The sequence below is a fragment of the Halichoerus grypus genome, chromosome 12, assembly GCF_964656455.1.
Source record: "Halichoerus grypus chromosome 12, mHalGry1.hap1.1, whole genome shotgun sequence".
Classification (NCBI taxonomy): Eukaryota; Metazoa; Chordata; class Mammalia; order Carnivora; family Phocidae; genus Halichoerus; species Halichoerus grypus.
In genome coordinates this window covers 73,978,651-73,998,467 of record NC_135723.1, presented here as the reverse complement: position 1 = coordinate 73,998,467, position 19,817 = coordinate 73,978,651, and the positions used below count along the sequence as shown (strand labels likewise).

General features: G+C 37.0%; 1 long non-coding RNA gene across 1 annotated transcript in view; it reads left to right on the top strand.

Annotated features, from left to right (window-relative positions):
• Nucleotides 1–19,817, top strand: part of LOC118543168 (uncharacterized) — a 336,665-nt gene that overhangs the window by 2,924 nt on the left and 313,924 nt on the right. Inside the window, exon 2 of the long non-coding RNA XR_004920950.2 lies at nucleotides 4,374–4,716. This is a non-coding gene — a long non-coding RNA (uncharacterized LOC118543168). The remainder of the gene's footprint in view (nucleotides 1–4,373; nucleotides 4,717–19,817) is intronic.

The following is a 19,817-nucleotide window of genomic DNA, read 5'->3' as shown; positions in this document are numbered from 1 at the left end:
AGAACAGGGGCTTCACGCTGGCAAACAGTGGAGGGCAGGAATCACAAACATACAACAGGCCCAGAGAATATATTGTAATAATTTGAATTGTGGTAGACAGAACATACGTTCTGCAGTTTGCCATCATCTTACCATCTTCTCTTGTAATGCATCCAGCCTACCTCTGATCTTGATGTCACTTTCTCCTGTAGGCATTAGGATTTGTGACTCCTGTTTTAGAGTATTAATTCTTGGATTCACTCTCTCTGCTCTCCCTCCTTCCCCAGCCCCATTGCCCCTATTATTGTGCCTATGGAAAATGTCTCCACAAAAGGACAAAAAATTCAGGTGACAGTTCTTCAACTCATTTTTGTGGGCAAATACAATTGGGGGATGTAGGACTCCTCTTACCTTTTTAGAGAGACCTCTAAATATTCATTACAATAGAATGTATAATAGAATTTTGAATATTCTGAAAACTCACGTGGAAAACCACAGCAGAACAAAACAAAAATAAAAACATGATTTTTTTCTTCTTAACATCTTCAGTAACAATCTTCTGTAAAATTAATAATAGGGAACACACTTTGGGAAACCTTGCCTTAAAGAAAGGAAAGCCAGATATGAAGAGTTAGAACAGGGCACTTTCCATATTAACTGCTTTTATGTTAATTTGGTCATTTGTTTGTGGCTGGGCTCTCTAAAAATAAAACATGCGATGTTATCTAAGAATATGACTAAGCATATTCAATATTGAGGACAAGTACATGACTGCTAGGCTCTTGAAACTATAAGTAGCATGATTTTACTCAGAAGCCTATGAAACTGGACGCAGAAAAACTAAAAAAAATTGCCATCTCCAACAGGGTGCTGCAGTTTCATTAGTGATTTGGCTCATTTTCACATCCAGCTTATTGCCCCCTCTCCTAAAATCAGGCAAAGGCATAATGTATTTAGCTCTCCTTTGTTAAATATCTACCATGTATCATCAGTCATCTGTTTGAGTTCTACTTATGTTCTCATAACAAAACTCCAGGATAGGAATCATCCTTCTCAGATTACATCCAGGGAAATGAGGCTCAGAGAGATCAAGTAACTTATCCAGGGTCATACCACGACCTAAGTCTATCTCTTTGCAGAACTCTTGCACTTCCCATTGCAACTATTATAAATTGTTCCTGGTCCTCTGGTGAATGATGTAGTCATTTAACATGGACCAGCAGAACTTAAAGCTTCTTCTTATTTTCCTTTCTTCTCTGTACACAAAATCAGCTGCAACTTAAGGTATAGCCACCCCTCTGTTTGCTTGACCCTTAAGGACTGAATATTGCCATGCAGAAGAAAGGTGCTGGTACCACCTATGTTGTCCATCTATAAAGTGCTGCACAGGCTGGGTGAGGCAAGGATCCCAAGCAGTCAGGGTGGCCTAGGGTCTGGGCTGTAGGTACAGGACTGAGACCTCCTGAGTGTGAAAAGGAACTGTAATGCTCTTTCCCCAATGTCTCTGTTTTCACAACTCTTCAGCCTTCCTTTGGGGACATCAGGAATGTGAGAGAGAAAGGGAAGCAGCAGATGACAGAGAGTCAGGAGTTTTAAAAGGTATTTTGGAGAGTCATTGTCTTCTCTGAAGATGAAAAGTAAAGGCAAAGACTTGTAAAAAGTCCCAGAAGGCTCTGAAAATTCTGTCTGCTATCAATACTTTCCTCCTTGAAGTTGTGTTAATTTTTCTTTCCTTTTTCCCTTTTCTTTTACCTTATGGTAAATTGGTGGGGGAAAAAGGGCATTTTGGTAAAGAAAATGGGGAAAATCTTTCATTTTTATATAGCATAGTATAGCATTATTTCTTAACTAGCTTATCCATTTCCTCTCAATTTAAACCGTTTGGCACTAATAAAAATGGATTAGCCCTGCTTGGGAAATAATGCACTAAAAAAATAAACACTTTTCCTTCATTGATCAGCATTTCTTTATGGATAGCCCTTTAAAAATGCATATGTGAGTATATGTGTTTGTGCAATTACTACAATTCTAGATTTTACCACTAGATGATTGCTTTGGCACTTAACCCCTGTGCATCAGTTTCTTCAGCTATAAAAACAGTCCAAAGTCTAATGAAATGATTTAAAAAATTAAGTATTAAACAAAATTTTACTGGAACTAGTCCATTTGAAGCAAATATATCAAACAATTTACTAGTTGTATTGTACATGAAGGGACATTAAATTAAAAAGAAAGTACTCCAGTGTGTGGTTCTTGGTTCTTATTAACTATTGTCTTGTTGTATTATATCCAAATATGATAAAATTCTTTTTTCTATTTCAATGATTTGTTGATTTAATAATCAACTTAAGGATGGTATGTTTGGTGAGTCCAAAAGTAAATTAGGCACTTTAGAAATGGCTACAAAATTTAACGGTTTAAGAGGGAATATATAGGTCTTAGCAGCATTGAAAAATGATAGAATGAATGGTTTGATTAGAATCACTGTAATTATTACAGGTAACTAATGTATTCTGAGGTATAACAAAGATGGTTCCAACACTTTTGTGTTGGCCAGATTTCAACGTTTTGTCTAACAACTTCAGTGTTTAAACATAATTACTATTGATATATGTACACAGAAGAAATGGCAGTAACTCTGGATTAACCTTGGTTTGCCAATGAACAGTTTAAAAAACTAAGATGGCTGACAAATTGTGACCAGTCAAGGGTCATGTTCAGAAAGTCAGTGGTGATGCAAAATGCTTTGGACTTCCAGTTTGTTGATCTACTATAAACATTCCTGCCTTTACTTACTCTGAAAAAATCCAACCAAACTGTCCCCAAGAGGCAATTGCAAACTAACCTCTGACAGAACTGTCAGAGCCAATAAAATCATCTGCACACTTTATGCTTATGTTGAAGGAACTCTCAAGGAGTGTGTAACCTGAATTAGAAAAGACATCTTTTTAGAGCTTTCCCTGAAGTGACTGGGCCATCTGTTTTGGCCCAGGCTCCCCATGTTAGAGCTGTTATCAAGTACTGCTGGCTCTCCCATTGCTACTGTTAACAAATGGATTTGTCACCCCAAAGTTAAGAAAAACCAGATGTTTCCTTTGTTGTTCTATGTTCCTATGGCAGGTCAAGACCATGTTTAAACAGCACCATTGAAATTGAGATTTAGAAATTGAGATCTTATTAATCTGGTCAATGAGGTCATATGATTTAGGGCCGTTTCAAGATTTAGACTGAATTTCAATATTTGGCCATCTACATTTATTGAATTACCTCCAGATTAATCAGTTCTTTATAAATATAAACCTATATCTTATGGGAATTATAATTTGTATGGAAGCAGTTATAAATATGGAATAAAATATTTAAACATGTCAGGTCTTGTAATCCATCAATTAATTTCTTAACCAAATGTTTATTGAGCCCCTACCTTGTGCCAGGGAAGTGTTAGTGTCTGAGGCTACAAAGATGAATGAGAGTTAGTCTTTATCATTGAGGAATTCATAGTCCAGCATGAAAAACTAGCATGTAAATCAGCAAAACCAGTACAATGAGGCAAGTTCTGAACACTGTTAGGAGAGGGTCACGGACTAACTTTGGGGATCAGGAGGAGGTGAGGAAACATAGAAGACACCACAAGGGAGGCCACATTTGAGCTGTATCTGAAAGGATGAGCAGGAGTTTGCAGGACAACTGTATTTATAAGGGGATTGAGGTGAGGAAATGAATTCTTAGTAGAGGGAGCAAGCACAGAAGCATGAAATAATTTTATATTCGGTGTTCTATAAGTAGTTCAGAACAGTTGGGGGCACAGTGTATTTGGGGGTAGGGCAGGAAATTGAAGCTAACAAAGTAGATGAGGATCAGAATATGAGGGATCCTGTATACTACACTGAGAAAGAAAATCTGTATGATAGGTGATAAGGAGTCACTAAAGCATTTTAAGTAAAATTTTAGAATTTTACATTTTAAAAAGATCACTCTGGTTTAACAGAGGGTTTGGAGCAGCATTAGATTAGAGGCAGGATGGCACAAGGGAAGGCTATTTCTTTAATGCCGGCAAGCAATGTCATAAGGCAGGGACCGCCCGGATGCAGAACAGGGAGGAAAGTTTGATAGATGTCTAGGGTATGGAACATATAGGACCACTTAGGGGTGATAGAAATTGAGTGATACTCAGAAAGGTTGCTTTTTGTTTTATTTGGTTTTGGTTGTTTAATGGAAGTCTGACACACAATGATACATTCATCTTGGATTTACTGAATTTGAGGTGGAGTTTTTACGTATGCCCACACAATGAGTCTGGTAGTTAAGTCAAAATACCAGTATGCCAGATTATTATCTACTTGGTTATGTTGAGAACTACGTTTTTCAGATTCTCCTTCTCCATGTAATTTCAGATTGGAGTTGGACCATGGGAAAGCTGTGTGTGTTCTGGGAGGCAGAAGAGAAGCAGCCGTTATTATATTCTGAAGGTTATCATATTGGATGCAGGGGTGCTGCTGGGGGCGTTTGTTTGCTCTTCCCCCCTTCTCGATGCTGGCCTTACCAAAGGTGACTCCAGGTTTCCATCAGACACTTTGCTGACAACTCAGAGGTGGTAGCCATGAAGAGCCAACAACCTTCCATAGACTTCGTGGCCCCACATGCTGGCTTCCAGAGCTCCCTACAAGTTCTGACTCATTTGGAACTTTCCCCTTGCCTTCAACAACAGTTTTTGGATCTTTATCTTCCCACCATTGTGTAAGTACTAAGTCATATCATAAATTTCTTCTTCTATATCACTCCTAGTGGTTCTGCTTCTCTGATTGAATTTTTTAAAGCTATAACTAAAGTGTATTTTCAGACAGAGCGCCTTAAAAACCCTACATTTTATGCTCAAAACTTTTATCACTTGAAATTGTTTTCATTTTGAGAGTCTTCCCCCCCCCCCCCCCCGCCCCGACTTCCTGATAGTGATTACTGGTGCAGAATGATGATCTTGATGTGTCTAAATGGGAGAAATTGCCAGGATAGCTAAGAGGAATTTCAAGAAAATTCAATATGTGGTTTTTATGCTGTTGAAAGAAATCATCATTATTACTAGTATGTGAACATTTTAATAAAATCTAGTGTTCTAGAACTATTTGGGCCAGAGAGATCCATGCATAAAAGATCTCAAGTGCCTTGGAAAGCAGACCAGGGCAGATTGTGGCAGGATTAAACGGTTTTCCTCCCACTGACAGGTGGAGCCATTCTTGGGGTGAAGTGTGTGGGATGTAGGCTCTTGTTGAAAGAGTAGCTGTGGAACAGAGTTTCCTGATGCTATTGGCTCAATGAGGAGCCTGTCATGAGCAGGTCAGGAACAGAAGCGAGTGGGAGGTACTGTCCAGAACTCCAGAATAAGCATTTGGGTTGCTCTTCTCCTCTTCTGTCCTGGAAAAAAGGTGGAGTTTAACTCCAAGGATGGTAACGAAGAGATACTGACTTTGTTGTCAGCATTGGGAAATGAGGCTTGACCTAGAAAGGTGTATGCTCTGGGGAGTACTTTCTTGTTTTTGTTCTTCTTTTTGTCTTTCTTCTAAAGCCAGCAAAGGAGAACATGGGTGTCTCTTACTCCAAGAAAAGAATGGTTTTAAAAACGGCAGTTTTGGCAGCCTGGCCAGCAAAGGCAATGGTATTGGCATTGCTTATTCCTTCAGTGGGCATATCGTTCTTTCTTATAGTTGCATGGCAAAATTTGACTCAACCTTCAAGGTCCCAATCTAATTTTGGAAGGCTTCCATGACTGGCCCTCTCCCACCCCACCCTGTCCCACACCCTGGACAGGCTGACAGGTTGCTTCATTTGTTTTCTAGTGACACTTCATGCTCCTAGGTTAGCACATCTCTCACTGTATTACAATTAGCTTGTTTTGTTTGCAGCATAACCCAATGATATATTAATGTGTGCGTGTGTGTGTGTGTGTTTCTGTCTCCTACTTGTGGAAAAGCATTAAGGCAAAGAAAATGAGAAAAGCTATCACTGAGGGCAGGGGGAGGTAGGAAGTCTTACATCTCTTAGGGTGTTGTATATTCAAAGGGGCTGTCTTGCTACAAATGCAGGATAACCCAACTTTACAATTGCTTGGTTAGGCAAGGTATCAGAAATAACACCCTTTCAATCCATTTGCCTAAAATCCTTGATATCTATGTATTTACAAAGTTTTGGAAGTTCAAAAGTGAGTCTGGAAATTGGGCTGTGTCTTCTGTATACCGCTCTGCTGGTATAGCAGGAGTTGGAGATTGTGCTCTGAGCACAGAGCCTTCACATGCAACCCACTTTACGGGCCTGATGACCCTCGACCCATGCTGTGTAATTAGTAATCTTTCTCTTCTCCTGGGAAACAAATGGGATTAGCAAACTGTGACAGTGTCTATTATTCTTAAGGAAGTCAAGCTGAGATCATGTCTCCTTCCCAAAGAATATACTATACATACTACACAAAGGGAGAGTCATGAAATATATGCAAAATTCTTGTGACAATTTTCTCTTTGTCCAGATAACATGCTTGCTAGTTATTTTCTATTAGATATTTGAAAAGTATCCACCACTTAGTGCCTCAAATGAGGCAAAAAATTTGGGATTGGGTGTGTCCACTAAACCTGTGACAAATGAAGTGAACCATGTGGTTGGAGGGCAACAAAAAGCTATTCTCATGGGCCTGGAGGAGGAGAGTTGTGCCTGGATGTCACCCAGGACTCAGTATACCTGTCCTGGGTGGAAACACCTGTTGATTATGGCCATGGCCCTTGGCTGTAGGTGGTGAGAAGCTCTTTTGTTACTAAGGCCAAATGAGACATGCCTGCAAGGGTTCCTGGACTCTTCAGACAGACAAGATCACATCAGCCTCTGTTTTGTCTCTTGGGGTCTTGAAATTACTTTCTCACTATAATTAACAGAAGTGAAATGAAACCTGGCCCAAGAAGGATCCCTAATTTTGGCAATATTCTAAAACTGTAGCAAGGGTTTGGTTTTTGAAGCTCTCCATAATCCTTCTGGAGGGGAGCTAACCACAATTGCTTCAAAGCCTTTTGCGGTCATACGAGTCAAGTCCCATGAGCCTTATCTGGGACTTGGTTACTGGGCTGAAGGATCTCCAACAGAAGCTCACCCCTGAGAGACTGGATACAGCATAAGGTCTTACAGGCCAGGACAGCACAAATGAAAGATTTACTTGGTGACAATAACAAAGTCAGGCTATCTGAATTAAGGTTGAGGAGAAGATGAAGATAAAAATTAAGAAGCAGCACTAGGTGTCAGGACTGAGGGATTAGGCCAGGCCACATCTGAGGTGTGAGACAAGAGGTCAGAAGCTGGATAACTGGCATTTTTGTCACCTCTCACCTGTTTTCTTAGGTCCCCTGTTTTCCGTTTTCTCAGTTTATTCTTTCATTTTTGGTAGAACACTTCCTCCTGTAACTCCCTAAAAGGGTACATGTGATGAGAATTTTTGAGACCCTGTAAGTCTAAATGTGTTTTTATTTTACCCTTATTACTTCATTGATGGTCTGTGTGAATATAGAATTCCAGGTTGAAAGACAAAGATCTGTTATGTTCTAGTCCCCCCTCTTGTTCTCAAAAAGTTTGATATTACTTTAAATCTGATTTTTTCCCCTCCTATTCATTTTCTCTGCTCTTTCTTGTGGGACGCCAGAATTGAGATGCTAAACTTGCAGGATTTATCTTTTAATTTTTTCACACGTACATGAAATATACACATATATATGAGGTAGACCATGTCAGGTATCTTAGCGTCTTTGAGGATCAACAAAGAGGCCTGTGTGCACAAAGAAAAGTAAGTGAGGGAAATAGTCTCAAATATATTTGTCCTAATTGTTCTAAATAAGTCAGGAGGTCTTAATTTAGTAAATGATCTTTGACAAATCAGTAGAAAGAAGAAATAACCTTTTTGGTAAATTCAGTAATTTTTCTTCCTTGCTTTGAATATGATCTATTTCATCTTTAGCTCTGAAAACTTTGGGTGGGTCACTTAACCTATGGATTTATATTTCCAGGATATAAAACAATAATTCATATTACACTTGGCTCTAAAACTCATCTTGCATTGATTAATTTCAATACTAATTACTACCTCTGTTACAAGAAGGCCAGGGACACAGAGAGGAAGTGAAATTTAAATCAGTTAATACTGGTTTTCATTAACATCTCTGGGAGAATAGTTCGTTAGAAGAGACCCATGGGTAACATTTATAGATTCTGAAGTTCTTATGTTTGTCATATTCAAAGAGAGAAAGGTCACAGATGCTACCCAGCCAATGTGGTTTTCATTTGATGAATATAAGTGAGGTTTTAATATGGTTATGATCATTTCAAATTAGTAGAGCATTTGGAGCATTTAATGTACAATTATATGGCATAGCTATCACAAGTGTTGAATGAGTACTCTTAGTAATAAAGCTATATGGAACAAGTTCTTAAAATCAAATCCAATCTCAGGAGTTTGTACCTAACACTTTTAATGCACCTATTGCAAGCTAAGCAAAGGACAGTATTTACCCTGAGCTGTCTATCCAAATTTATATTCTATTACTTGGCCCTCTACATTCTACTCTATACTACTGAATATGTTTTAGACTTTTACATGTCCTATGTCTCGTTTCTGTTACCTGAAATCCTTCCACCGCTACCGCCCTCCCTTCCTCATGTCACCATGTCACCAGACTCCAGTTGCCAAAATCCTACTCATCCACCAAGGCCCATGTTGAATATTTCCTTCCTCAAGTGGCCTTTCCTGATTCTCCCAAGAAACTCAACTGTTTTCTCCATTAAAGTTTGTAACACATTATTTGTACCTTTCTAATGATACTTATTTTATTCTTCTTGGAAATACACCTTCCTATCTGCCTTTTACATTGTAAGCTTCCTGAGGGCATAAACTTGTTCATCTGCATATCTCCTGCTATACTCAGTAGGAGACTCTTAGTAACTGTTGTTGAAATGAATTTCATAAAATACACCTGCAGGCAAAAGTCTGTGGTCAAAAAAATCAGCAAAACCTTCCTAATGTTTATAGGAAAACATGTATATGTATTCTTCTTAAAAAGAGTTATATCCCTGTATAAAGCTATTTCCCATTCTATCATAAATGACTGTCATCTTTTCTATTTCACCTTTATTATTAGCAGAGACTTTCCATGTTTATCATGTTTTGATGACCAGGATTCTTTTCCCTGGGTAAGTCATTAAAGTTAAATTTGATATTCCTTTGGAAATGTATGCCCCACACACCCCACAACCAAATAAAATAACCCATAAGTTTAGACTATTAGCTTTGAAATGGCATTCATTAGTCAGCTGGCTTAAAACTTTCTCTAATGTTTTGAGTGTGTCAGTCCACAAGAATGGGCAAGCCAGGTAGAATAGAAGCCCAGATCCCTTCTTTTATTAGCCTAGCCGGGATAAATGTCCTAGGAGAAATTTTCCAAACATTTATTTTAACTTTCTTTTGATTTAGAAAACCAGTGGCTTCAAAAGACCTAACAAGATATTTTCTATATCTAAACTTTAGATTGACCCTATTTGAAGGGTTAAAAAAATCTATTTAAGGAGCTTTTTGGAAAGATTACTTATGGAAGTTTGAGCTAAAAGTCATTGGTTCATATTTCATTAGTCCTCGTGCTGTTTGTGATCAGTAAATCTTGCTCTGGATACTTGTCTAGTTCTATGAAAATAACAACACTCTTGCCTTTATTTCTATATTTTAGCTTCCATTAAACTCAGACTTAGACCTCTTTTTTTTTTTAGGCATAAATTAGATGACCAGAAGTAAGTGGAATGTTAAAATTTTTCTTTTGTGAAATAAGTTTATTTGCCTCTGTAAAAGACCATGGTTATATCTCCTTGAGTATTTGGAAAATTCCTTCTAACATATGGAATGTATATAATGAATTTCTCCAATGAATAACAACAATGTGAAAAACCTTGGGATTTTAAATACTGTCAGGATGTTTTATGTCATACCAAAGAAGTTAGTTCTAACCATCATTTTTATTATTTATTCAGCACGACAACTCTCACTTCAGAAAGTATACATAATATACATGCATATATAATTTATTTCATTCAAAAAAATCTGATATGTGCTATCCTTTTCTGACATGCGAATTGAATAACTCTTTTTTTAGCCACTGTCTTTACAAATTTAATCTAGAAACAAATTGCATCAAGCTTGGTGCTAAAAGTCTATCTGATGAGAATCTTTCCAATTTTATTTTTGTATTTAGATTTATAGATAGAAGATTACACATCAGTCACATTTCAAATTGAAGTAGCATTTCAAAACAAAGGGCTTCTTTTCGTGTTTGTTTTACTTACATGGCTTTGCTTATGTTGAATATAGGATAATATTCATTTGCCAGTGTACAAGTCACTAAATACCCAATTTTCAGATTAACATTGAATTTTCATTGCTGCCTGTTTGAAGACCTCACATGGCTGAAACAAAGTAAGCTCCATATTGCTTGATTGTAATGTTTATCTGGCTTCCTGCCATGTAAATGGATGTATTAATACTCAGTTCTTGAGAGTGTTGTGAAGTTCAGTTAATTAATGTTTATAAAAGTTTCTTGAAATTGTCTGCTAAAAGATATTACATGAGTTAAAATTATATAAAAAAAGCAAATATGTAGAGCACTCTAGAAATTGTTGCTTAGCAAAGATAAAAGTGCCCTGAATATCTATTAGCTGTGTCTGAATCAATGACTTCTGGTTTCTTTGATTTATAATAGTATTTTATGGCTAGTACATAAAGATGACTTAAAGATGCATCACCTCTTTTTATAGTGAAGAATTCTTTATGAAATTTTGGTCAGAGAGGTTTAAGTAGAGCATTTGGTGTTCATTCAGGCAGAACATTTAAATCAAAGATCTCATAAAAAGTAAAATGTTAGCCAGAAGATTCATTCTTACTCTCGAGTGGGTGCACCTGGTAGGCACTCTAGTTGTTCCCCAACATCTAATCTACATTTCTTTCCCATAGCAATAGAATGCCTATTTTTTTCTGGGCACATGGCCATTCCAAATAGAGTCTATGTATTGTCTACCTTTCTTACAACTGGATGTGGCCTGTGATAACTAAGTTCCAGCCAGTGGGATATGGGCAGAATTGATCTGTGAAACTTCTAGGTTGTATCCTTAAAAGGAAGTTGTGCCTTTCTTTCTCCATTCTTTTATCCTGCTGCTTGGAATGTAGATGTGGTGACAAGCCACCTTGGACATGTGGGTGAAGAAAACCTAAAGATGGAGGAACAACAAGACAAAAGGAGCTTGGGTCCCTGAATAACTCATATTAGAATGCCTACATGTGAATGTGTTTAAGACATAATTAGTCTTGGTTATAAACCACTGACTATATCCTAACTTATGCCTATCTTTTCAGAAAGCAAAATGGAAAAAAAGTGATTCAATTTTCAGATTTTACACCAAAATTACCCACTCATGGATCAGGTCTTATTGAAAAATCAGCTGTAATTTTTATTTATGTGCTGGATACATTAAAAAGTTTTAATCTGGGGTTATCACTCCTCATCCTAAAATGTATAGAGAAAATTTTTTGGTTGTGCTTCCAAACAGACTAGGGAGCTCCACTTTGAAATGACTTCATCCTCTGAAAGCCCCAAACATTATAAAAGTAGTGAAACTGAAAAGAAAATATTTTAATTACAATTAAACAATTCTGATATATTAGACCAATAAACCATCCTGACTGACCATTGCATGCTCTCCTACTCTATCTCATTCTTGTGCTTAACAGCTGAATGGGCTTAGTGGAAATAACTGGTTCTTTTAAAGGGTAAAACCCAACAGAGCTAGCTGTACATTGTTTTAAAAAATAGGTGATCTCCATTCTAAATTCCTTCAGAGTTCACAATTTATTCAGAGTTCAGGAAGGTGATACTACTATATCAGATGCTTTTCAGGTATAGTTTTCATTTGTGTCTTAAGTAAGTTTTGCTTCCATGTAAATGGAGAATATACCTTCTTAAAATTTTTGACCAAATATTTATGTCAGTGGCTCTGTGCATACAGCAAAATAAACTAAAAAGTGAAGTATTAGTATAAATACATTTCTGGTTTATTATACTAAATAAACATAAGTGACATGTTCATGATGATACTTATATTCTTCACAATTTCTGACTACTAGAAATTCATCTTTACATCTGTACCCCCTTATTCATGGAAGATATGTTCTAAGATCCCCAGTGGATGTTACATGAGTTAAAGAAAGATACTACATGAGATATTACCTAAAACTGCTGATAGTTCCTGAACCCTATATATACATTTTTTCCTACATACATACCTATGATAAATTTTAATTTATAAATTAGGCAAAGTAAGAGTTTAACAACAATATCAAATAACAAAATAGAACAATTATAACAATATACTGTAATAGAAGTTATGTGAATATGGTTTCTCTCTCTCTCTCAAAATATCTTATTGTACTGTACTCACCCTTCGGTGTGATGATGTAAAATGATAAAATGCCTATGTGTTGGGATAAAATAAGGTGAATGATCTAGGCATTGTGGCATAGTGTTAGGCTACTACTGATCTTTTGACAATACTTTAGAAGGAGGACCATCTGTTTCTAGACCACAGTTGACCACAGGTAACTGAAACCACAGAAAGCTAAACTGCAGATAAACGAGGTGGGGGGCTATGTATTTACATTTCATTAAGGCATCATTAATTTCTTTCACTGAAAGTAATCTATTGCTATGTAAAAAACCACCCCAAAACTTAATGGCTTAAGAACAGAACAATTATTTTGCTCACAAATCTAACACTTGCAGAGGGACAGCTCATTTCTGCTCCATGAAGCATTAGTTAGGACAGCTCAATTAAAGCTGGAGGATCTACTTGTAAAATGGCTCACTAAAATGCCGGGCAAGTTGGTGCCAGCTCTGAGCTGGGAGGTCAGCCAGGGCTATAAGCTAGTGACCTTGGTTCATTTCCCTGTTGGCCCTCTCCAGGATGCTGCTTGAACTTTCTTCCAACATGGTGACTAATTCCCAAGAGTGTGTATTTGAAAAGAGAGGAAGAGGAAACTTCCACTCTCTTAAGGCCTAGGCCTGGAAACTGGCACAACACCATTTTTGTCATGTTCTCTTGGTCAGGCAGTTTCAGAGCCCACTCAGAATCAAAATAAGGGGCATAAATCTCATGAATCTGACCTCATGAATGTAGAAAAAAATTTGTGGCCATCTTTAAGTATTCTTGATCTCATTTTCAGTGTTAAACATTTTCCAGCTAATAATGACACAATAAACAGAAAGAAAAAATAGTTAAGATAACGAAGAGTAGTAGTCACTCTTCCTATGAAAAAGTGACCAAATATCCTGAAAAGAAATAGTAGAATAGATTGATGAGTGTTTTAGAAATGTTGGGAATCTTATATTCCAGTGGTTCTAATGTTTTTGAGCTCATGGTATGTGGTTGAGTAGCAGAATTTTTAGTGGCAGTATGTGGTAGACACAGAGGGTTGCTGACCCGGTATCCAGTCTTTCTTCCTAAGAGATCTCTGAATTTGTGTATGTCAGCAATAAGCCCTGGTAAAAATTCTCGCTTCCCTGGATTCCCTTGCATCTAAGGATTGCCATGAGACGCAGTTCTAATTCATTGAAAATAGAAGTTATTAGGTACTACTTCTAGGAAAACACTTTAAGAGGAAAAATAGCTTTTTCTTTTGTTCTTTATTCTTTCCCTATCTTTTCTGCCTGGATTGTGGATGTGATGTCTGTGCTGCAACAGCCTTGTGATTCAACAAAGGTGATCACATGGAAGAAAGCAACATGTTAAGGATTGTTGGGAGGAAAGCTGGAAGGCTGAGTCCTTGATGGCCTTATGGAATCACTATATTATATAGTAGGCAGTTCTATATAGCCTACTCTAGATTTCTTGAAACATGATATAAATAATCCTGTATGTGGTTAAACCACAGCAATTGGTTTTCTGTTACATAAAGTCAAATCCAGTTTCTAACTGAATTACTGCTCTAAAAAAGTCAGCAATAATTGTAATATAATCACTGCTTGAGATTAACACTGTATCACAGAATCTGTAAAAACATCTCCTCTGTTCGGTGTGTTTATATATGAATAGAGCTGTTACTGCTCTGACTGCCTTTTCTCCCATACTCATGAGGGAAAGTTTTGGCATGTTCAATAAGTGTAGGCTCTTTGTGCTAGCATGACATTATGACACGCTTCTTACCTCTTACTTGCAGCACATTGAACCCTGCTCTATAATGGGTAACATGATTTACTCTGTAAAACATCCCATCTAATAGACAGTATGACAGTTGGTTATAGCAAAAAAATAATTCCAGTGAAGTTCTTGCAATATATCAGTATGAGCCATTGTTATAACTGATGAGGTACAATTTTGGCTACATTTGGAATATGTTTATACCACACAATTTTAAGGGCTACACCCAAAGAGTAGAGTAGTATCAACAGATGACTAGATATTCAAAGTAAAGGATATGGACTTGGTATTTTAACAGAGACCAAATAACAGTGACTTTAAACATGAAAGAATTTATTTTTCTCTATGTAAAAGTTTGAGTTGGTAGGTAGTTGGGGGAAGGTAGCTCTACTCATCAGGAAATCTAGGTTCCTTCTATATCACCACTAGGCTATCTCTTAGACCAGAGTGTTGTCCTTATCCACATGGCCAAAGCTGGCTCACTGCCACCATGTCTGTATTCTAGATTGCAGGAATGGAAGAAGTTAGAGAAAATGGGCAAGTAGCCTCCCATAAAGATCTGATCTGGAAATTGTCTGTATCCTTTCTGCTTACATCTCATTGGCTATTTCTTAACAAGTAACAACCAGCTGAATGGTCTGTTAGGAAATGGCTCTAGGGGGACCCCACATATCCAGCTATAAAGGGGAGGTTCAATAACTAAAAAGAAGGGGGAAATGGATGCTGGGTGACAATTACCTGCCTCTTTCACAATGAGTATGTCAAGTGCCTTCAGAGGAGAGATGGTCTATCATTTTGGCACTATTAGGCCTTTGGCTTTTATAAGGGAATTTCAGAGTGAACACTTGTTCCTCTGGTATTGAAAGTCTGTGGACCTGCCCTCAGCATTGTTTTTTTTCCCCGTTTTCATTAATACCAGATGGCTTACAATCTCCTGATTTCCTCTTTTTCTTGGCTTCTAGATTCCTGAATTCTGTCACCATCTTGCCCCACTGCCATTTTGACCATAACTTAGTCCCTTATTTCTTTCAATATATGTATTGAAATATCCAAAGCAATTGTGATTTAACAGACTTTCCTGAGGTCTTGGGGGTGGTGGTGGGTGATGAGGGATCACTTGTTCACAGAGCCTTCCACTTTTTCAGTGGCTTTTGTTCTCCCTCATCTCCCTTCCTACCTTAGCTCTTCACCCACTCATTTCCAAAATGATCCATATGCCTTGAATTCCTTTTCCTCTATTTGGCAGAACTGTTTTCCTGTTCCTCAAGTCTTCACAGCCCACACCAGACCCTTAGAAGGTTTTGCTTCTACTCCAAGTGTTATTCTCGGCAAAAGGTTTTTTTTTTTTTTCCCTAAAAGGAATTATAGTGCCAGTTTTTAAAATAATTTCCCCTACCTCATTATAAAATGAAATCAATTTCTGCATTTGCTATAAAAATATTGAGGACATTGTCCATTACATCACTCAATTTCCCCTTATAAAGCTCCACATCAGAAACTTCTTTTAGATTTCAGTGCTAGAAAAAACTTTGCCCCTCCTAAAGCATGCTTCCCCCTTTCTGATAACAAGGGCTATATAACTTATCATGCTTTCTAAACTGTACAACTCTGAGCCAAATTTGCAGTTCTGTCATTGTAATTATGCTAAACATACAATTAGCATATTTGTATTTTTCTCATTTGCTTAGGCCATTTTATATGTCATATTGGTTTGCTTTTTGTTATAAGCCATTTCAAATCCTTTAAAAAAAGAGTCAAGATAAAAATAAGTTGATTGTTAACAAGTGAAATAAATAAGCAGCTTAGAGGTCATCTAAGGCAATATTATGCAGTATTTTTGACACCCCCTTCCCCCAGCTACTTAGATAAGGCAAGAGGCCCTGTGGACCATCTACTCTACTCATTTCCACTTCCCAAGAGGAAAAAAACTCAGTGAACATGCTGCCTTTAGATTAAGAATGAAAAGTTTAAAAATTTAATGCTTACTAACTCACTTGCTATAAGTACCAGGAACAAACAATCAAGAAAGAATTTTGGAGACATTTTTGCTTGCAAAAAGGTGTTTTTATTAAAGCACAGGGGCAGGACAGGCAGAAAGAGCTGTGCTGTGATTGTGAGGAGCTATTGATTATATACTTTTAAGTTGGGAGGTAGAGATAAAGGAAGCCTCTAAAGGGATTTTCGTATGTTAAAGAAGATTTACAGGATCCTGGAGGTCTGGCTATTGTCAAGCTAAGGTTGCTTTTTACCTCTAGCAAAGTATTAACATTAAGGCAGTTGTGAATTCCTTGAGAAATGTCATACTATACCTGTCTCAGGTATTTATCAATGGGCTGCAAGTTGTAAGAAAATTTAATTTTATCTATATTATCTATACTTCTTTTGCCTTTGTTCTCATCACTGGACACTTCTGTACCATTTTAGATCCTTTCGATGTCACTCATCTCCAAGAGACTTTGGTCTCCTGTTCCACCCCAATAGCCACTACAGTGACTATCTTGGTTGGAAAAGGGTTTCAACTGAGTTTCAGGAGAATACAACTCAATAGCACCTCTCCATGCCTGCTCAGGCACTACTCACCTTCTACCCTAGGGCTTCCTTGTTGATGGTGAGAAAGAAGATACTATGGGATCTGGTTGGTGCCCACATAAGTGTGACCTAGAAATGAGGGGGAGCTAACACCCTGTGGTTAGCTCTGGGCCACTCACTAAGCAAGAATACCAGACCACCCAAAGTGCTGGTCAAGAATGAGGGAATCTAGAATGGGTGGTGAAGGGGGCAGAAGATGAGATGAATATAAATTATAGCCTTATTATGGTATGAACAATAGACACAGGACCTGAAGCTGTTTTAATTTTATATACTTTCTGGGTCTCTCTAGACTTCAGGGAGGTTAGTGGCCCAGGATCTGAGGTTTAAAGACTGATGAAGGACAGCAATTCCCTGCATCAGGCAAACAGAATTTTAAAGAAAAGGAACTTTAGCTTCTGGAAAAATGTTAGTGACTTAGAGTAGATTCCTGTCAAAGAGAGGGCAATGTAGAATCAGCACAGACCATAGTTCTTCTGAGTCTTTCCTCCTTTGGAGCCCGTGGCTTTTTATTTCCAGATTGTTCTTTGAGGTACAGACACATCTTTGAGGGCACAACATGGACCTGAGCAATTGCTCAGCATTTAGTTAACTGACAAGAACTAATATAAGGTAAGACTGATAAAGATCTACTTTCGCCTTCGTTTATGTTAAACTGTCCTCTATCTGCTGGCATTGACTCGTATTGCCAGGAAGTAACTCCCCAGAACAAATGGGAAACATGCTATTGTTTTAGGAGATAGACTGATCTTCTATAGTATGTCAGTTATTATTTCTTGTCAGAAGCAAAAAGCATGGAAATACTTAGATTTTAAGAGAGAGAACATATCTTTTCTCGTATATTCTTAGCTCCTTTAATTGTTAGGAGTTGCTAATTATTGTCCCCCTATGATAGATGAGGAAAGTGAAGCTCTAAGAATTAAGCAAATTGCAGTGTTAGTAAGTATGGATTTCATGCCTGGTCTGTCAGGATCCAACGCCTGAGCTGTGTCATTATATCAAATGCCCTTCAATTATTTTCATAGGATGTCTATCCACAAATGACAGGAGAATCTTCATGGAGTTTTCTTTTTGAGAAACTCACTTTTTAAAAAAAAAATTTATTATTTTTTGAGATTTTATTTATTTATTTGACAGAGAGAGAGATTGAGCATGAATGGGAGGAGGGGCAGAGAGAGATAGAGAGGGAGAAGCAGACTCCCCACTGAGCAGGGAGCCTGATTTGGGGCTTGATCCCAAGACCCTGGGATCATGACCTGAGCCAAAGGCACGTTACTTAACCAACTGAGCCACCCAGGCACCCTGAGAAACTCACTCTTTTGTCACCATTCTTGATGTGCACTTGATTTGGAAGTTCAGATAATATTGAAAAATTAAAATGAAGCAGTATCAGTGAAATTGTTAAAAATTACTTAGTACTGCCTATTCAAATATTGATTGTATTTAGACAAGGAAAAAGGAAAAAGCCTCTTAAAAACTAATTTGGTTTTAACACAAAGTCCCATTGTAAAGTGCCAAGTCTAGCTAAAGAAATCTATATAGAGCAAGAACATTCATTAGAATAGGAAAAAGAAGAGGAGCTCTATACTTAGGGAACTTAGGGAAAGAATCATGATATCTTGACTAGCAGAGACCTGAAAGACTGGGGGACTCTCTCACTGATGCAACTTAAACTCTTAGAAATTTAATCAAAACAACAAGCACTATCATTAATGGAAGCTACCACAGTAAACTGACTAGACCTAACCAACCTCTAGGACTTCCTTAGCAAATCCAATCCTATGTTGGTATTTGAAATATCCTAGTTAAAGGCAATGCATATTTGGATACCTTTCTGATTCATAAATATCATCAGTCTGCAAATATGTTATAGTTACGTCTATCTACAGTAAGAATGAGTTATATTGAATAATTTCTAATCCAGAGAGATTGGACATTAAAATAGTTAGGCAGCTGAATTTTAATGAAGTTAGGAATAATATAACAGATGCTTCATGAATTACCATATTATGAGAATATTCTCTTTTCCATATCTTTAAGAGTAACACAGACCTCTATTTTTAACATAGAGCCCATTTCATGGCTTTGTTACACCATGCATCAAGTCATATCTTCAGCTACCTTAATCTATATATAGAAATTTAGATTACATAGATCAGCTGTAAGAAATATAGAAGTATTTATATTTATTACTGGAAATCTTTTAGTGCTAATTATGGAATTATTTTCCCCAGAAAATGTTATTAAACATTTTGTGGGATAGCTTTTTAAAAATAGTCAAATAGAAAACATGGCGTAGCATACATAAGGGGCTTCTTATTAGAAAGTTATTTAGGGAGTTTTCTTAAAAAAAAAAAAAAATTCCAGGAGGGAGACACCTGAAATCGCTTGTAGCACACATGAGTAAGCAAAAGTTTCTAAGGAATTCTAGGTGAAAAAGCTAAGAGATAGGTTATTCATGCATGTTAATTATTCTGTAGGTAAGTTTTCTTTTTCAAAAATCGTAACATTCAAGAAGAGTATTATTAGGATTTACTTATTTACTTCTGTTCTATTTTTTTCTTTACAAATCTCAAACATTTTTCAATAGTACCTGTCATGATGTAGGTCAAAATATTCTTAAAAAGTCAATTGTAAATGGCATTATTGATTTTTTTTAACATGTCAAAAGATAGTATTTTCTGCAAGTTTTCACAAGGTGAATTAAATCTATAATCTAATTTTGAAACTTCTATAGGAAACACTCTCTGGAAATTGAAAACTTTCATTAAATAATACTGTACCTTAATAGAAATATTGTACGGAAATGCCTCAATTGATGGGAAATTCTGGTAATATGCTGTTTTGTTTAAATTTTTTAAATTTAGGATTAACTGTTTCACTTTCAGTTCTTACTGAAAATCTTTTAAAAATGTATTCATGACCTTTACTGTCATGGGAAGTACAAAAAGTATATTAATCTTTGGCCACTGTGAATTTCCAGTGTCTGATATTGATTT